Raw genomic sequence first — 20,513 nt, 5'->3', positions numbered from 1 at the left:
TTAACTTGTGATCTTGCTGAAATTCTGGTTATGAGTTAGACATAGTTGCAACAACAAGATCAAATAGAGTTTGTCAAAGTTTTTCTTTCTCTTTCAGTTTGTCAACTGAGTTGCTTGAGGACAAGCAAGGTTTTAAGCTTGGGGAGTTTGATACATCTCCATCGTATCTACTTTTCCAAACTCTTTTGCCCTTGTTTTGGAATCTAATTAGCATGATTTGAATGGAACTAACCAAGACTGACGCTGTTTTCAGCAGAATTGCCATGGTGTTGTTTTTGTGCAGAAATGAAAGTTCTCGGAACATCCTGAAAATTTACGGAGAATTTTTCAGGAAAATATGAAAAATACCTGCGCAAAGGTCCACCAGAGGGGGTGGGCCAGTGGGCCACAAGCCCTGTTGCCGCGGCCACCCCCCTGGCCACGACAACAAAGCTTGTGGGGCCCACGTGGCTCTGCCGCCCCCAATCTCAGCTCTATAAATTCACTTTCGCCAAAAAAATCATAAGAGAAGATTTCGTCGCGTTTGCGATATGGAGGCGCCGCCACATCCTGTTCTTCATCTGGAGGACAGATCTGGAGTCCGTTTTGGGCTCCGGAGAGGGGGAATCGTCGCCATCGTCATCATCAACCTTCTTCCCTCTCCAATTGCATGAAGCTCTTCATCGTTCGTGAGTAATCTATTCGTAGGCTCGCTGGGCAGTCATGAGTAGGATGAGATCTATCATATAATCGAGTTAATTTTGACGGGGATTGATCCCTAGTATCCACTATGTTCTGAGATTGATGTTGCTACTACTTTGCCATGCTTAATGCCTGTCACTAGGGCCCGAGTGCCATGATTTCAGTTCTGAAATTATTATGTTGTCACCAATATATGTGTATTTTAGATCCGATCTTGCAAGTTGTAGTTACCTACTATGTGTTATGACCCGGCAACCCCGGAGTGACAATAACCGGAACCACTCCCGGTGATGATCATAGTTTGAGGAGTTCATGTGTTCACCAAGTGCTAATGCGTTGTTCCGGTTCTTTATTAAAAGGAGAACCTTAATATCCCGTAGTATCCTTTTGGACCCCGCTGCCACGGGAGGGATGGACAATAGATGTCATGCAAGTTCTTTTCCCTAAGCACGTATGACTACACACGGAATGCATGCCTACATCACATTGACGAACGGGAGCTAGCCACATATCTCTCCGTGTTATAACTGTTGCATGATGAATATCGTCCAAACAAATCACCGACCCATTGCCTATGAGTTTGTCCCACTGCTGTTGTTACTTGTCTTGCTCTGCTACTACTGCTGTTACTACTGTTGTTGCTGCTGTTACTTGTCTTGATGTTACTTTCTACTGTTGCTACTTGCTACTGCTGTTACTACGTCTGTTTCTTGCCACTTCTATTACTCGTTACACTGCTGCCACCTGCTACAATTCTGGTTCGCTTGTCGTTGACGGGAAAATACAATTTCCGTCAAGGGGCAACTTCTGGCGCGGTTGATACGACACTTAGGAATAGTGTGCCATCAACAGATCGTTTCTCACACCGTTGTTATCAGATTACTTTGCTGCTACTACTTTGCTTGCAGATACTAATCTTTCAGGTGTCGTTGAATCAGACAAATTCAGCGGCTAATACTCGAGAGTATTCTCTCACCTCCTGGCGAATCAACAAATTTGGGTTGAATACTCTACCCTCGAAAACTGTTGTGATCCCACGCGCTGGTGGGCCGTCAACAACATTCTTCTAGTTTCGTTGCCGGGGAGTGCTAGCAGCATTCTTATGGTGCCGTTGCAGGGGAAGGTCTGTTGACACAGAATCAGCATTCGTCTAGCTATTGCCAGAGAGTGTCAATCACAAAATAAGAGAGAAAAGGTATAAGTATGGTACCACAAGGTAATATAACAGCCCATACAGCGATAAATATCAACATGAAAGCATGATGCAAAATGGACGTATCAGCGGGGTCCGGCACCGGGTCGCCCGCAGCTCGCCGGCAGAGGCCGGGGCGCCGCGCGGGAGGAGCTCGAGCGCGGCAGGGACATGCGGCACCGGGAGGCGGTGGTGGGGCGACACTTGACGGAGCAGGCGACCGTCGCCGGCATGGCTGCTGGTTGGCTTAGCGAGCTGGGGTTTGGCGGGGGGAGTTGGTGGAGATTGGAGAAAGAGGCCCTGGACTGTGGGTTAGTTTGGATTAAATATAGGGGGATTTGTGTAAAATGTAAAAAAAATGATTCCTTCTCTGACTTAAATCTGGACTGCGGGTTGATTTCAGAAAACGTCACGGGCTTTTTTGTAAAAGTGGCACGACGGACGACATAAGCAGTACGCGCTTTATTATTAAGGAGAGATTACATTGGACGGTGGTCTTTTTTAACAAAAATTCACCGGACGATTGTCGTCGACTAGCATAGGCAACAGCTCACGTGTTGGATGCGAGGAGCGAGAGGAGAGCTGAGTGAGGAGTGTTGGGTGCGAGGAGCGAGAGGAGAGCTGAGTGAGGAGTGGCCAGGTGTGTTAGCGTCGTCGTCCAAGAGGATTTGCGCGTGGGGCCGACCGGCCACGGACCACCGAACGGGGGTTCGTCCGTTCGGCTTCGGTAGGGCTCCGTGCCCCTTCCCTCAACGAGAAAGAAATCCATACCATTACCCGGTGAAATCCACTTGCTGATTAGCGATAATCTTGGATAATATTTTGTAGCACATCATCCCTGGCGGCTGCCCGTATAATCCACTTGTGATTAGTTACATATATTCGACGACCAATTGGCAGAAATCCACTTGTTGATCAGTGATACATTACGACCAACTAGCAAAATCCATTCGTTGTTCAGTTAGAAAGAAGGAAAACGTTTGAAAACAACGCGCCGGTCGAAGCGTTGTGTCGAACTTGGCCTTGGCACGTTCACGAAAACCTGTTCGACGGAAGCCGCGTGTGTGGTGAGTCCCGTCAATGGCTAATCCAGAACCCAGGCGGGGGGCTGAGACCGGGGAGTGCTAGATAGTTGCTTCGTTCACTATAATATCCGGAACACTGTAGTATTATTGTAGAGACATTGTATAAGCCTGGGTCCGGGGCTTTGCCCAATTCTGGATCCACCTCTCATCCCGTGAACCTCTTTTTTTCTCTCATTTCTTTGGCCACACAATGCTACAACTCTCTTCTTTCACTTTAAGCTGAGCGCCGCACACTTTTCTGCAAAAGACGACGGGCTGACGAGCGATGTCGTGGCCGATACTACAAGCGTGGGGGATGCAGTTACGGCTTCACTTGCAGCTCATGGTTAAGCACGTGGCACGCCGCTGCCCTCTGTTGCGCCGCTAGCGCAACTCCCCATCGTCGTAACTTGCCTTCGCCACCTGACGTTGGTCCCATCTCATCGCCTCTCTGGTTGCAGCTTTTTGTCTCGTCGATTCCAGCAAAATAAACACATGCAGCTTCTTCGTCCCGATAATCCTTGGTTGCCGATCCCAAGCTTTTTATGTCATCAGTAGTCGGTTCAATTTTTTCTCATATAGGGCTGTCACTGTCAACAGTTGTAACTTTTCTCATGTTGCTTAGTGTTTGCTTGTAGTTTTTTTCTCGTCGATGGTTGAAGCTTTTTTGTAAACGGTTGACACTTTTTTCATTTTGAGCAGCGCTTGGTTAAAGCACTCTCTGATGCTTTGTCTCATGGAAGGTTGAATCACTTTGTGTTAACGGTTGTATCTTTCCGTGATTCGCAGTACCGGTTGAAGCTTTCTTCATAGCCGGTTGAAGTTTTTTCATCTATGGTTTGAAGCTATTTTTTCAACGGTTGCAACACACGGGTGTGCGGCGGTTCAAGCCTTGCCTCAATTAAGTCGCGCACCGACGTTCGTTACTAGTCGTTGCACCCGTCCATCGCCATTCAACATGTGTTCCTCGGCACCATTGCAGCTCGTGTGTGCCCCATAGGTGGGGATGCTTGATAGCATGGGTGAAGCCGGCCACAAGAACGACCAATGAGGCCTGCGACATGCAACTAGAACAACCTGCAAGGATAGTGACCAGCGGCGAGGATTGCACAAAAGAGGCGGCAACAGAAGAACATGTGCGGCCGATGAGATAAAAGGGAGCGATGAGATGTACAAGGATCCTTTCGTACGCATGCATTGACGAAGACGACGAAGCATCAGACAGTTCCCATCAACCCAATCGAACGGCTGCAAGCCGACCGACCCAACCTACTCGTCCCTTAAATCACTAATTAAAAAACACTCTTTGTAAAGGTCATTTTCACCTTCTCAGGTTGCAATGGTCATCTCCCACCTTTCGAGGTCCGACCACGGGCCGCCGGACGGGGTTCGTTCATTCGGCTTCGGTTGGGCTCCTTACCTCCATTCCTTGCCGGTTGGACGAGAAAGAAACCTACACCATTGCCCGGTAAAATCCATTTGCTAATCAGTTACTTCCTCCGTTTCTAAATATAAGACATTTTTAAAGATTTCACTGTTCACTACATATGAATGTATATATAGACAAATTTTAGACCGTAGATTCATTTATTTTGTTTCGCCTTTCGTTTCTAAATATTAGTCTTTGTAGAGGTTTCACTAGGATACTACATATGGCTGTATATAGACATAATTTAGTGTATAAGTTTATTCATTTTGTTCCGTATATAGTCCCCCAACAAAATCTCTAAAAAAACCTATATTTAAAAACGGAGGGAGTAGTCTATAAAAAAAATCTTTAAAAGGTTTTATATTTAAAAACAGAGAGAGAGTGTGTAATCTTGCACAATCGCTCGTAGCACATCATCGCGCGTGGCTGTGCGTATAATCCACTTATGATCAGTTACAACTTATGATCAGTTACATATGACGATCAGCCACCCAAACTCCACTTGTTGATGAGTGACATATTACGACCAGTAAGCGCGAAAATCCACTTGTGTTGATCAGTTAGAAAGAAACACACACCCTGTGCGGTCGCGCGTACTACTTAAACTCTATTCCTTCCGATCCTAAATATAAGTCTTTTTACATATTTTATTAAAAAATTATATACAAAATGAAATGAATAAATCTATACTTCAAAATATCTATATATATATATATATTTGTATATAATTTTTTAATAAAATATTTAAAAAGACTTATACTTAGAAACGGAGGAAGCACAAGGCAAGATGACCAGGCGCGTGGCGGTGTGATCAGTGATCAGACTTCTTGTGTTCGTGTCCTCCGTTCGACTTTCAGATGGACAGGATGTGGTTCCGACTTTTCGTTGGAAAGACAAACCCACAAGGCACGGTCTAGTCCATCCAGCGACAGCGTTTCCACAGTTTGATTTCAAAGCTCTTGACTTTTGGCTGGATTTTTAGAACACTGGCTTGAATCTTGCAACCTGCCTGCCTACGGCCTATTATTGAACAAGTTACAGCTGGCATATAAAGAAAATCAAATGCCTTTTGACCGACGAAGGCAAATCATCGAAATCGTGATTGCCCCGCGCAAATATGCAAGAGACGCCATTCAGCAAAAATAAAAGAAAAATGCAAGAGAGGCTACCGGGCAAAACCCAAATATGGTGATCTCGATGATTTGCCGAGAACCGTATATGGCGGGGCTAGGATTTATTGGAACGGAGCTCTACTTGGTCACATCATATGGAGTTGTACTTTGTACACGAAGTAGTACAGATATGCAAGCGTATGATGGTCCATGAACGAGTACTATATTTAAATTCAAGCTACGTTGCAATATTTGATTTAATTTCATTTAGTGTTGACTTTTGAGGTATCATTGGATTTCCCAGAAAACATTCTTTCATAATATACAATCCTTTTTTTCTAAGTGCATTAAGGTATAATTAGAAAATGTGCCAAAAGATTCTAAAATTTTAAGCAATCTAGGGTAGAAAACGATTTTATGTTAGTATTAGCAATACAACAACTATTTTATCAGTTTCTTTTTTTTAACATGGTATCTCCCGTAAGTTTTTAGACCTAGCCGCCGTCCACCGCGTCCGCACCGCGCGCTGTCCTTGGACCGCCGTGCCGTCAGTACCCAGGTACGTCCGTCGGTCGTGTTGACCGGCTTCCCTAGAGTCTTTTTTTCCATCTCTTGATCCAGATTTTTTCTCTTTCGTCGGTCACTTTGATCGGCGTTTTTTTTTTGTTTTCCGATCTAAGACCGACTTGCATCGTTCGCCGCCGCCAGCGACCACCGCGCCTCTACTCCGGCATCGGTGCACTCCAGCCTTTGTGCCGACCCAGTGGCCCCTCATGTCTGTCGACCGCGCGTCTGCTCGCCCGTCGCCCTGTGCCCTCCTCCTTCGGGACTACTCCATCACCACTGTCATCTCCTCGTCGGCCCGTTGCTAGAAGTCGGGATCGCTGGCTTCGGCCGCCTCGGGATCGCTGGCTCCGGCTGCATCGGGCTCGCCGTCTGTCGGCCATCGGCCTCGCCGGCTCCGTCGCTTCGCTCGTCGACTGCGTCGGGCCGACTGCATCATCGACCGTGTCCCGCCTGCTGCAGGCTCCGGCTTTGACGTCGTCGCCGGCTTCATCTCGGACACCGCCACCCCGCCTCCATCGAACGACGTCCCCGGCCTCGCGCGTGATCAGACTGATCATCCGCCCGCGTGTGATCCGCCTCATCTATGCCGTGCAGCCGATCTGGCCCGTCGGTTGCGCATGCCTCTCCGGGTCCCATGAAGACTGTCCCGAGTACAACATGTCCTCCACCTATCGAGCATTAGGCGGCCGCTGCGTCGCCCCGTCGAGCCGCAGTGTCGCCGCCCCGTGGTTCTCCCCGCGGCTGCACCGACTCGCGCATTGCCGCTACGTCGCCCCTTTGCATCATAGTGCCATAACTCGTGGTCCCGCGATCCGTGAGACGCTGCTACATCGCCCCTTCTAATTGTAGCGCCGCGACACGTGGTCGCCGCCACCGCCCGAGGCCGTCCCCGTGGCTGCACCGACCCATGCACCGCTGCTACGCCGCCCCTTGGTTCGTCGAGTCGCAGCATGCGGTCCACGACTCCGCCCTGAGGTCTACCCTCGTTGCCCCGACCAGCGCGTTGCTGCTTTGTCACCTTATCGGGCCGTAGCGCTGCAGCGCGTGGTCCATTCCGCCATCCCTGCGCGTCGACTTCCGTTGGTATGCGCCGCACCATCTCCCTCGGCGGAGGAACGCCATCATCCATGACGTTCTTCATCATGTTGTCGGGTTCTTCCTCGTCTACTTCGAGCATCCTTGTCGCACTCCTAACCAGTCGTCGCCGCCGTCGTCAGGCCACCGTCACCGCTCTCCTTCGGCTCCGCTGCAGCTCGCTCACCCGAACCGTGCCGCCCGTCCACCCCCTTCATCTTCGTCCAGCATCAGCTTATCGCCAGCGTTGGTTGTCGTCTACCCCGACCACTTCGTCTACTCCGACCACCACAGGCAACATCGGCACCCCGCCGATTTGCGACGCAACCGTCATCGAGTCCATTTCTACTAGCCTACCCGTCATGGCTTACAAGTTCTGTGCAGGTCCCCGTCTACGCATGCCCGGTGCTGGTAGCATGGCAACACTATCGCTTGCGTTCGTCCCCGATGTATTCCCAGGCCTGGCAACCCTGGAGCTGGCGCATCGCCAACACGACTTCGTCCGTCTACGCATGTCAGGTGCTGGCAACACCAATGCGTGCCTTCATCCATGATGCGTCCCCGGGCTTAGCAAACCAGGCGCGATGCATCTCAACTATGCCTTCTTCCCGGCGCATCACTACTTCGACACCACTGCGCTCATAACTAACTAGGCGCCTCCTTGCGCCGGCGGCTCCATAGCGACTTCCTCGACATCGGCAACCATGTCTCGACATCGACCACGACGTTCTTTGCACGGCTACCTCGACCACAGCTACAACATCCTATGCTCTCGACTACGTCGACATTGGAACAAAAGGCTACCGTCTTGCTTGTGCAACCTCGTCGGTTTCCACTCCAACCACAACTTTCGCGATGCATCAACCGTTACGACTGTGAGGGGATGACTTCGGGTTACCTTCGAATTCTTCTCGGGTCTCACTATCTGCATTGTTACCATTGTGACCGCGGAGGATGTTGAGTATATTGATTATTAGAAAATATAAGGTAGACTAGGATTTATTCTACCTTGTCTTGTACTTTAAATTGATTATTTTACTACTATATATATATGTTCATGAGGCTTAAACAATACAATAACAATTTCATCAGTTCCTTTCTTCCTAATAGAAGGAGGGTGTAGTTGTTAGTACGTTCTGCTAATTTGTTTGTAGGGAGACCATACTTGCGTTCTGCCTTATTAAGGACAGTAAAACCGGACCTATTCCGAGCTCTCTCACGCATCCTTGCTCGTGAGCCGTTGATTTGGCGTGTGGGATGTAGATCACCGTCAAATCAATGTTCAGGTCACGAACTGGGTTGTCTGATGCGCCTCTACTCACGCGTGGGCTACTAACGGGCCGATTTTCCGGGGGGCTCCTACTCCCGAAGCCAGTTTGAAGCCCTCTCATTCGCCTATATATACGAGTTAACTTCCGATCACGAACGAACGGTCATGATACGCTTATGGCTGGCCTAACCCCATCCCACCTCCTCGCGACTTACCTTGTCTCGCTCGTCTCCATCTGAGGGATAGCGGCGCAGCAGGTTCCCAAGCTCCTCGGAGTCTTCCCTAGTGGGGACGCCATTGGGCATGCCACTGAGAATCGGATCCCCTTGGAGCCTATTCCGAGCTCTCTCACGCATCGTTGCTCGTGAGCCGTTGATTTCGCGTGTGGGATGTAGATCACCGTCAAATCAATGTTCAGGTCGCGAACTGGGTTGTCTGATGCGCCTCTACTCACGCGTGGGCTACTAACGAGCTGATTGTCCTGGGGGCTGCTACTCCCGAAGCCAGTTTGAAGCCCTCTCATTCGCCTATATATACGAGTTAACTTCCAATCACGAACGAACGATCATGATACGCTTATGGCTGGCCTAACCCCATCCCTCCTCCTCGTGACTTGCCTTGTCTCGCTCGTCTCCATCTGAGGGATGGAGGCGCAGCAGGTTCCCAAGCTCCTCGGAGTCTTCCCTGGTGGGGACGCCATTGGGCATGCCACTGAGAATCGGATCCCCTTGGAGCCGCAACCACACTTGTGAGGGTACTTAAGGACAGTAAAACCATTGGGCATGCCACTGAGCATCGGATCCCCTTGGAGCCGCAGCCACACTTGCGAGGGTATTAAGGATCGTAAAATCGGACCTATTCCGAGCTCTCTCATGCATCCTTGCTCGTAAGCCGTTGATTTCGCGTGTGGGATGTAGATCACCATCAAATCAATGTTCAGGTCGCGAACTGGGTTGTCTGAGGCGTCTCTACTCACACCTGGGCTACTAACGGGCCGATTATCCTCGGGGCTGCTACTCCCGAAGCCAGTTTGAAGCCCTCGCATTCGCCTATACGAGTTAACGTCCGATCACGAACGAACGGTCGTGATACGCTTATGGCTGGCCTAACCCCATCCCACCTCCTCGTGACTTGCCTTGTCTCGCTCGTCTCCATCTGAGCAATGGCAGCGCAGCAGGTTCCCAAGCTCCTCGGAGCCTTCCCTGGTGGGGACGCCATTGGGCATGCCACTGAGCATCGGATCCCCTTGGAGCCGCAGCCACACTTGCGAGGGTATTAAGGACAGTAAAACTGGACCTATTCCGAGCTCTCTCACGCATCCTTGCTCGTGGGCCGTTGATTTCGCGTGTGGGATGTAGATCACCGTCAAATCAATGTTCAGGCCGCGAACTCGGTTGTCTGATGCGCCTCTACTCACGCGTGGGCTACTAATGGGCCGATTGTCCTCGGGGCGGCTACTCCCGAAGCCAGTTTCAAGCCCTCTCATTCGCCTATACGAGTTCACGTCCGATCACGAACGAACGGTCATGATATGCTTATGGTTAACCTAACCCCATCCCACCTCCTCGCGACTTGCCTTTTCTCGCTCATCTCCATCTGAGCGATGGCGGCGCAGCAGCTTCCCAAGCTCCTCGGAGCCTTCCCTGGTGGGGACGCCATTGGACATGCCACTGAGCATCGGATCCCCTTGGAGCCGCAGCCACACTTGCAAGGGTATTAAGGACAGTAAAACCGGTCCTATTCCGAGCTCTCTCACGCATCCTTACTCGTGAGCCGTTGATTTCGCGTGTGGGATGTAGATCACCGTCAAATAAATGTTCAGGTCGCGAACTGGGTTGTCTGATGCGCCTTTACTCACGCGTGGGCTACTAACGGGCCGATTGTCCTGGGGGTTGCTACTCCCGAAGCCAGTTTGAAGCACAATCATTCGCCTATACGAGTTAACGTTCGATCACGAACCAACGGTCATGATATGCTTATGGCTGGCCTAACCCCATCCCAACCTCCTCGCGGCTTGCCTTGTCTCGCTCGTCTCCATCTGAGCGATGGCGGCGCAACAGCTTCCCAAGCTCCTCGGAGCCTTCCCTGGTGGGGACGCCATTGGGCATGGCACTGAGCATCGGATCCCCTTGGAGCCGCAGCCACACTTGCGAGGGTATTAAGGACAGTAAAACCGGACCTATTCCGGGCTCTCTCACGCATCCTTGCTCGTGAGCCGTTGATTTCGCGTGTGGGATGTAGATCACCATCAAATCAATGTTCAGGTCATGAACTGGGCTGTCTGATGCACCTCTACTCATGCGTGGGCTACTGACGAGCCAATTGTCCTGGGGGCTCCTACTCCCGAAGACAGTTTGAAGACCTCTCATTCGCCTATACGAGTTAACGTCCGATCACGAATGAACGGTCGTGATACGCTTATGGCTGGCCTAACCCCATCCCACCTCCTCGCGACTTGCCTTGTCTCGCTCGTCTCCATCTCAGCGATGGCGGCGCAGCAGCTTCCCAAGCTCCTCGGAGCCTTCCCTGGTGGGGACGCCATTGGGCATGCCACTAAGCATCGGATCCCCTTGGAGCCGCAGCCACACTTGCGAGGATATTAAGGACAGTAAAACCGGACCTATTCCGAGCTCTCTCACGCATCCTTGCTCGTGAGCCGTTGATTTCGCGTGTGGGATGTAATCACCGTCAAATCAATGTTCAGGTCATGAACTGGGCTGTCTGATGCGCCTCTACTCACGAGTGAGCTACTGACGAGCCAATTGTCCTAGGGGCTCCTATTCCCGAAGCCAGTTTGATGACCTCTCATTCGCCTATACGAGTTAACGTCCGATCACGAACGAACGGTCGTGATACGCTTATGGCTGGCCTAACCCCATCCCACCTCCTCGCGACTTGCCTTGTCTCGCTCGTCTCCATCTGAGCGATGGCGGCGCAGCAACTTCCCAAGCTCCTCGGAGCCTTCCCTGATAGGGACGCCATTGGGCATGCCACTGAGCATCGGATCCCCTTGGAGCTGCAACCACACTTGCGAGGGTATTAAGGACAGTAAAACCGGTCCTATTCCGAGCTCTCTCACGCATCCTTTCTCGTGAGCCGTTGATTTCGCGTGTGGGATGTAGATCACCGTCAAATAAATGTTCAGGTCGCGAACTGGGTTGTCTGATGCGCCTTTACTCATGCGTGGGCTACTAACGGGTCGATTGTCCTGGGGGTTGCTACTTCCGAAGCCAGTTTCAAGCCCTCTCATTCACCTATACAAGTTAACGTCCGATCACGAACCAACGGTTCCGAGCTCTCTCACGCATCCTTGCGCGTGAGACGTTGATTTCGCGTGTGGGATGTAGATCACCGTCAAATCAATGTTCAGGTCGTGAACTGGGTTGTGTGATGCGCCTCTACTCACACGTGGGCTACTAATGGCACGATTGTCCTGGGGGCTGCTACTCCCGAAGCCAGTTTGAAGCCCTCTGATTCGCCTATACAAGTTAACGTTCGATCACGAACGAACGGTCGTGATACGCTTATGGCTGGCCTAACCCCATCCGACCTCCTCGCGACTTGCCTTGTCTCGCTCGTCTCCATCTCAACGATGGCGGCGCAACAGCTTCCCAAGCTCCTCGGAGCCTTCCCTGGTGGGGACGCCATTGGGCATGCCACTGTGCATCGAATCCCCTTCGAGCCGTAGCCACACATGCGAGGGTATTAAGGACAGTAAAACCGGACCTATTTTGAGCCCTCTCACGCATCCTTGCTCGTGAGCCGTTGATTTTGCGCGTGGGATATAGATCACCGTCAAATCAATATATGTTCAGGTCACGAACTAGGATGTCTAATGCAACTCTACTCACACGTGGGCTACTAACGGGCCGATTGTCCTCGGGGCTGCTATTTCCGAAGCCAGTTTGAAGCCCTCTCATTCGCCTATACGACTTAACGTCCGATCACGAACGAGCAGTTGTGATACGCTTATGGCTGGCCTAACCCCATCCGACCTCCTCGCGACTTGCCTTGTCTCGCTCATCTCCATCTGAGCGATGGCAGCGCAACAGCTTCCCAACCTCCTTGGAGCCTTCCCTGGTGGGGACGCCATTGGGCATGCCACTGAGCATTGGATACCCTCGGAGCCGCAGCCACACTTGCGAGGGTATTAAGGACAGTAAAACCGGACCTATTCCGAGCTCTCTCACGCATCCTTGCTCGTGAGCCGTTGATTTCGCGTGTGGGATGTAGATCACCATCAAATCAATGTTCAGGTCGCGAACTGGGCTGTCTGATGCGCATCTACTCAGGTGTGGGCTACTAACGTGCTGATTCTCCTGGGGGCTGCTACTCCCGAAGCCAGTTTGAAGCCCTCTCATTTGCCTATACGAGTTAACGTCCGATCATGAACGAACGGTCGTGATACGCTTATGGCTGGCCTAACCCCATCCCACCTCCTCGCGACTTGCCTTGTCTCGCTCGTCTCCATTTGAGCGATGGCGGCGGAGGAGCTTCCCAAGCTCCTTTGGAGCCTTCCTTGGTGGGGACGCCATTGGCCATGCCATTGGGCATCGGATCCCCTTGGAGCCGCCGCCACACTTGTGAGGGTATTAAGGACAGTAAAACCAGACCTATTCCGAGCTCTCTCATGCATGCTTGCTCGTGAGCCGTTGATTTCGGGTGTGGGATGTAGATTACCGTCAAATCAATGTTCAGGTCGCGAACTGGGCTGTCTGATGCGCCTCTACTCACAGGTGGGCTACTAACGGGCCGATTGTCCTTGGGGCTGCTACTCCCGATGCCAGTTTGAAGCCCTCTCATTCGCCTATATACCTATTCTGAGCTCTCTCATGCAGCCTTGCTCGTGAGCCGTTGATTTCGCGTGTGGGATGTAGATCACCGTCATATCAATGTTCAGGTCGCGAACTGGGCTGTCTGATGCGCCTCTACTCACAGGTGGGCTACTAACGGGCCGATTGTCCTTGGGGCTGCTACTCCCAAAGCCAGTTTGAAGCCCTCTCATTTGCCTATACGAGTTAACGTCCGATCACAAATGAACGGTCATGATACGCTTATGGCTGGCCTAACCCCATCCCACCTCCTCGCGACTTGCCTTGTCTCGCTCGTCTCCATCTGAGCGATGGCGGCGCAGCAGCTTCCCAAGCTCCTTTGGGGCCTTCCGTGGTGGGGACGCCATTGGCCATGCCATTGGGCATCGGATCCCCTTGGAGCCGCCGCCACACTTGCGAGTTTATTAAGGACAGTAAAACCGGACCTATTCCAAGCTCTCTCACTCATCCTTGCTCGTGAGCCGTTGATTTCGCGTGTGGGATGTAGATCACCGTCAAATCAATGTTTAGGTCGCGAACTAGGCTGTCTGATGCGCCTCTACTCACGCGTGGGCTACTAACGGGATGATTGTCCTGGGGGCTGCTACTCCCGAAGCCAGTTTGAAGCCCTCTCATTCGCCTATACGAGTTAATGTCCGATCACGAACGAACGGTCGTGATAGGCTTATGGCTGGCCTAATCCCATCCCACCTCCTCGCGACTTGCCTTGTCTCGCTCGTCTCCATCTGAGCGATGGCGGCGCAGCAGCTTCCCAAGCTCCTCGGTGCCTTCCCTGGTGGGGACGCCATTGGGCATCGGATCCCCTTGGAGCCGCAACCACACTTGCAAGGGTATTTAGAACAATATAACCGAGCCTAAATGGAGCCCTCTCACGCCCTCGCGTTTTCTGGCCGTTAGATCACACATTAGGGTCGTTTTTAACCGTTAGATATGATGTCCTAAGGGGCTGCTACTCCACAAGAAAAATCTGAGACCTGTGGTTCATCGGGACTTTTTGTCGGTCCATTAACCTCTATGCCAATCGTGAGAGGCCGCCAGATTAGTAACCGGTTCGTCTATATCGACAGAAACATATCAACGCTCCTCACCCGACTTCTCATCTCTCTCAAGACCTAGAGTCCTGGACGAACCTTAGGTATGTTGTGGCCATACCGCCACCACCGCTGGTTTGCCAAGGAATCCCTGAGCTGGAGGATGGCAGCACGGTTGCTGACAGTGAAGGTAGCATGGACATGGATGACCCGGCGAACGCCATCATCATTGGAGTCAGCGTGGCCAGATCTGCCCTCGCCTACACGCTCGAAAAGGTGACATGTTTTTTCCTTACTTCTCAGTCCTTTCGTTCCGCTGGTTAGGCACGAAGTTCTTGTTTTTTTAGACTCGAAACTTGTGGTTCCTGTTTCTTGTGAGAACGACGACCGAATTTTTATTCAACAAACAACACTGATTGAATTTTGTATTCAACGAGGTTGGCTGTTGGCGCAAGGATCAAAATTTCAATGATATTTCTGTAGGACCTCTTGATTTAGTTCAGGAAGCCAACTACTCACCTTTTCGTCAAAAAGGTAATGTGACCGCTTTTGATATGGGTAGATGTATGCAAGTCATGTGGCGGCCCTTGATCTGGGACAGATGGATGTAGTGAATAATTTTAATTTGTCGTAATTCGACGGGCTTTTCTTTGGGTGGTTTTCCCTTGGGTGAAAGCTAAGCCTCTATCATGCAGCTTGTTATTTGTTGATGTTGGGGACGTGGAATACATATGGTGTTGGGAAGGTGATCCTTAAATATCATGTCATGCAAGTCTAAATTGGAAACAAATCTCACCCAAAAAGCCGTTGTACAAAATCGAGCCGTGGTACAGTATCATGTGATGCAGCTTGTCAAATAAGTTAAAGTGCCCAGCGAGGTTATTGGTTTAGATGATCTTCGATTGACTGCATGTGCATTTTTATGATGCTTGCTGCTTGTACACCTCTTTTTTGCCGGAAGTTTGGTATGATTTTCATGATGTGCATTTCTTTAACTTATCCTGGAGTATTCATTTTTAAAGTATATTTTTAATTAATTTCTATTCATATCACAAGCTTGGTATGGTGATCAGTCGATGTTTTAGATGGTTGATCTGAACATTAGAACATACATATTGTTATGCACACTGCTTTTACTCAAAGCTGGTCATGTCATGCTTGATCTCACTCTATATCTTGGCAAAACCATATAGGATGACAGACGATTATTATTTTGCAATCAAGATCACATTGTGGAGATAGCATCATGGGAAGAAGAATCCCAACTTTCATATTGTATGAGGTGAAGTAGCAACCTGTCTCTAGCTTTATCATGTCATCACAGATGTTTGCAACTTTATTATATTTGAGTGATGTCCTATCTTCGTATTCTAACACTGGCAGGGCACAAAATTCCTACTTGTCTAATTTAGAGAAACATATGGGAACTACGTTTGAGAAATGTTGTCAACCTCAGGTTGCTATTATAAGAAAGGGGTGTGTATATGGCCACTTTTTTGTTATGTCAAGAAGATTCAAGGACAACTAGGCGGGGTTTAAGACATGGCCTTTACAACCTCCTAATCTTTGTGATCATCTCATCTTGACAATTTTCCAATAGGGTGGACTGCCTGACAAGATTATAAGCTCATGGGACAATCTTCCTACCGCCAAGTCAAATTATGTAATCCTGCTTGTGGAATTATTTCCTGTCTCAGCAAATTAGATATCCTCACCACTGATGATGAATACGATATTAGTGAGGTATTGTGATGCTTTTTTCCTTCACACTTTTGGTAGAATTAATCAAATAAAAACATTTTCGCTCATCGAACACTTAGAGGGTATGGTTGATGCCTTCATGGTGTATATGCATGATGTCTTCATTGTTGTTCACTAAAAATGTACTAATTCTTAGAAACACTAATGATTATTCTGTGCACCGCGTCTTAAATGCTTTACATAGATGCACTTTCCAACCAGTACTTGCATTGTTTAGTTCTTTGTCTTACTTCGGCTACAAATAATCCTTGGACGTGAGGAATAACAGCATGAGTTTTGCAGCCCAATTTTGGCTCACATTTTGGATGCCCATTGGATAAGGGAAATAAGCAATATAGACAAATTAGATGCTTCCATCTATATCTGCTTTAAAATTAATATGTTGTAGAATGACATGATTTCATATAAATGTTTCTCTTAACTGAAATGTGGAAACTAAGCTTTTTCAAGTTATCTAACTATATATATATCTACAACTAACGGCACAATATGTTCCATGCATATTGGCAAACAGCGGAGCAGCTGGGTGAAGCTACATCTATTTCTCCCTATAGGAAAAATAATTGTATCTCACTAGTGGAAAACGGGCCTTTGGCCTGGACCCTTTAGTCCCGGCCTCCCTCTGGGCCGGGACTAAAGGCCCGGCCACGTCGCCCCAAATCGCAATGCCGCCCACGAGGCTTTGGTCCCGGCCCGTAAGGAGCCTTTAGTCCCGGTTTGTGTCTCAAACCGGGACTAAAGGGCTACGCGGTGTGCAGCCCGCATGTGTGTCACCTTTAGTCCCGGTTTGTGTCTCAAACCGGGACTAAAGTCCTCTGCCTATATATAGCACAGCCCCCCTCTCCCCTCTTCCTTGCATTTTTCTTGGATGGAATAGTGTGGGTGTGTGCTAGCTCTCCATTTTTTTGATGCACTAGCGGTGTTTGTTGAAATGTGTGTTAGAGCGATGCCGCTTCAGTTCACCGAACACAACTACCATATGAGATGCCCGAGCCACGCTTAAACCTCTTCCTCTTTATTTCTACTTATTCTAAAAGGTTAGCAACTATATTTCCTCGTTTAGACCGTGCGGTACTAATTTTTAGGATCGTGGTTGTATTTGATATACTGCCGTATAACGTAGATGAGCCATCCATGGATGTACGGTGATCGACGCACAGCCGCTTACAGAGAAGGCGTGCATTCTTTCGAGATGCAGCCGATGCGAACAAGCATGGTGGTGGCTATATGTTTTTTCCATGTGTTGAATGTTGGAATGAGAAGGATTACACTTCCTCAAGAGTCATTCAGAGCCACCTGCTTCGGTCCGGTTTTATGTCGGGCTATAATGTTTGGACCAAGCATGGAGAAAGAGGGGTTATGATGGAAGACGACAATGAAGAAGAAGAGAACGATGATGACAACTACCGATCTATGTTCCCTGAGTATGCTGATACCGCAATGGAAGACAATGAAGAAGAAGATCAGGATGAAGAACGGGAACCAGATGAGCCTGCTGATGATCTTGGCCGGGTCATTTCTGATGCACGGTGAGGTTGCGACACAGAAAAGGAGAGGTTGCAGTTCGAGCAGATGTTATAGGACCACAACAAATTGTTGTACCCAACTTGTGAAGATGGCCAGAAGAAGCTGGGTAGCACACTGGAATTGCTTAAGTGGAAGGCAGAGACCGGTGTGACTGACTCGTCATTCGAAAAGTTGTTGGTACTGATTATATATATTCTATTCTCGTAAAGTGCGACCAGCAGCCACGGGGGACGCATCTATGCGGATACTATGTTTGCGAGACCATTCGCATGTTTACCTCTGAGCACAAGGATCACAGATACGGCGTAAGCAATGAACATGCACACCTCTATTTTTACCCGTCATTCTTTGTTATCATGATTGATATTCATATTCATCTCCTCTTCTTATATAGTACACGGCCATGAGGGAGAAGTCCCTACCAGAGCAATGCGCGATTGCTGTTGCAGAGGAGCTTGCGACCTTTCAGAGGACGGAAGCTATAGATGACAAAGGAAGATTTAGTGTAGCTAGGGGCTATTAGTGATGTTGGTCCATGTAATCGAATAGACGGGCTCTAGTCCCGATAATTCAGATCTCCATATAATTGTATATATATGCTCGCTTGTAAGATAAGTTAATCTTATATATATATATGCATAATTATTTCTATTTATAATTATATGAAAACTAATTCCCGAACACCAAACGAGGCATCACGTTAATCTCCCGAACACCTAAACCTTAAAACCCTAAAACCCAAAAATAAACAAAATCTGCAGAAACTCTTTAGTCCCGGTCCGTGTTAAGACCCGGGACTAAAGGGCCTGCCCCTGAGGGCGCTCCGAGGCGCCCACGTGGAGCACCTTTGGTCCCGGCTTGGAACAGGGCCGGGACTAAAGGTTAGGCCTTTAGTCCCGCCCCTTTAGTCCCGGTTGGTGAACCGGGACTAAAGCCCCTTACGGGCCGGGGCTATAGGCCCTGTCCCCACTAGTATTTGTTGTTTACTTTGGTGTGCAACATTATTGTAGAGCTTACCCAACATCCATTTCTATTTATAGGAAAAATAAATGCCCGCCTGCCTCATAGGAAGTTTGTCTGGTGCACAATTATTTATTGAAATGAACATGAGCTTCTATGTAAAAATTATCACAAGTTAACGCAATTCAGTTTGTCCTTCAAATTTATGACTACTATTTTTTTGGTTATATGCTACATTTTATTAGGAACAAGGCTGAGAAAAGGAGTGATGTTCTTCTCTGTGTACTATAACCGTGGATTATCAAAAGTTTTCTTTTTGCAACATGCCAAAAAGCAAAAGGAATGGCCATTTCAAACCAAGATACGAAGCATGAGCATTTAACCTTGTATAGTTTCAGTTAAATATACTTATTTATTACATTGGGCGTACTTTACGAGAATTGTATTGTACACCTTATAAATTCTATATCAATTTCTGATCAAGCTCCAATGTGTTTCCAGTATTGTTATTCTTTGAGGGAACCTCAACTCAATAAAAGTTTAGCTACTGATTTTTGCTTATCCAACCAAACTTTTATTTTCTCTTATTGATATATGTATGAAAATGCCTATCCTTCTACTGAAAAATAGACGGGCGCTTGAGATCTGAACTCAAACAAACCACAAGCACGTTAGGCCTAAGAAAAGAAAATCTCAACACACTTCTTTCTTGCAATCTAATAAGATTCCTCTATTCAATTTTGCATCAATATTTCCCAAAAATTAAAAGACAAGCACAAACACGGGAAACCACATTACTTCAAAACATTGTAAACACATGATTACAAATTACTGCAAACTCCTAATAATTACAAGAGACAAATTAGACGGGCGCGGCAACGCGCGCCTTCAACGATCTAGTTGTGTCGTATATTTGTGCTTACATTTTGTTTGATTTGCACATCTCTTGATGGATCTGACACGTTAGTTTACAAGTTGATCAATCAGGATGAGTGGCTTTCTACATGATGATGTTGGGTCGATCTTCCATCTATAGTGCATGCCGGCAACGATACTGACCGCCCGAATGGTTATCCGACCGCAACATGTCGTGATGCAAGTGCTTGGTGAAGTCGGGGAGGTCCTTGGGTCCAAGAAACATCTCCTGGCACCCCTGTCTTCACCACCGACGAAGTGGCATGCTTCATGTTTGGCGGTGTTAATGTGAAACCTGAACCTCAGCCCGGACGAGTACTATTTCTTTTCTTTCGGAGGGCTCCGTTCCGCACACAAAATACTCTTTTGAAATTATTCTGTTTTCAAGGGCCATAAGAATACAAGCTGTAATAACCGACTTTTGCAAATCAAAAGAAGCAAGCTAGCTCTCTAGGAATTTTTGTCCAAAAGGACCCCCTGTCGAACGTGAATGCCAGAAAAGACCAGCTGCGAACGAAAAAAAGGAAAAGGACCCCCTCCCCGGGTGGCGCCAAGCGCGCCAGGCGGCACGTGGCACCTGCCGCCACCGCCCGAGGCGGCCGTGGGACCTGCCGCCACCGCCCGAGGCGGCCGTGGGGCCTGCCGCCACCAGCTGAGGCGGCCGGCTAGGCACCCCGTTCCAGCCACGCCTGCCCGTAACGGACAGAGCCTGGGTGGGCCCTGCCGCCACCTCCCGAGGCGGCCGGCCGAATCTCCGCAGCGACGCCGAATCTCCCGAGGGTGCTGTCTGGCCGCGTTAAGTTCCCGCTCGAAATTTTCCCGCTCTAAGTTACATGCGGTATTGGATGTAGTCCATCCGTTCCAAAATATAAGACCTTTTAGGTATTTCACTCGGAGACTACATACGGAGCAAAATGAGTTAATTTATACTCTAAAGTATGTCTATGTACATTCGTATGTAGTTTATTGTACAATCTCTAAAATACCTTATATTTAGGAACGGAGGTAGTTTTTTTTTTACGGAGGGAGATTTCCTAAATATAAGTCTTTTAAGAAGTTTGTACTAGAAGACTACATATGATGTATATGGACTCATTT

Source organism: Hordeum vulgare, chromosome 3H (genome assembly GCF_904849725.1).
Source record: "Hordeum vulgare subsp. vulgare chromosome 3H, MorexV3_pseudomolecules_assembly, whole genome shotgun sequence".
NCBI lineage: Eukaryota > Viridiplantae > Streptophyta > Magnoliopsida > Poales > Poaceae > Hordeum > Hordeum vulgare.
This window is presented reverse-complemented; position numbering follows the sequence as displayed.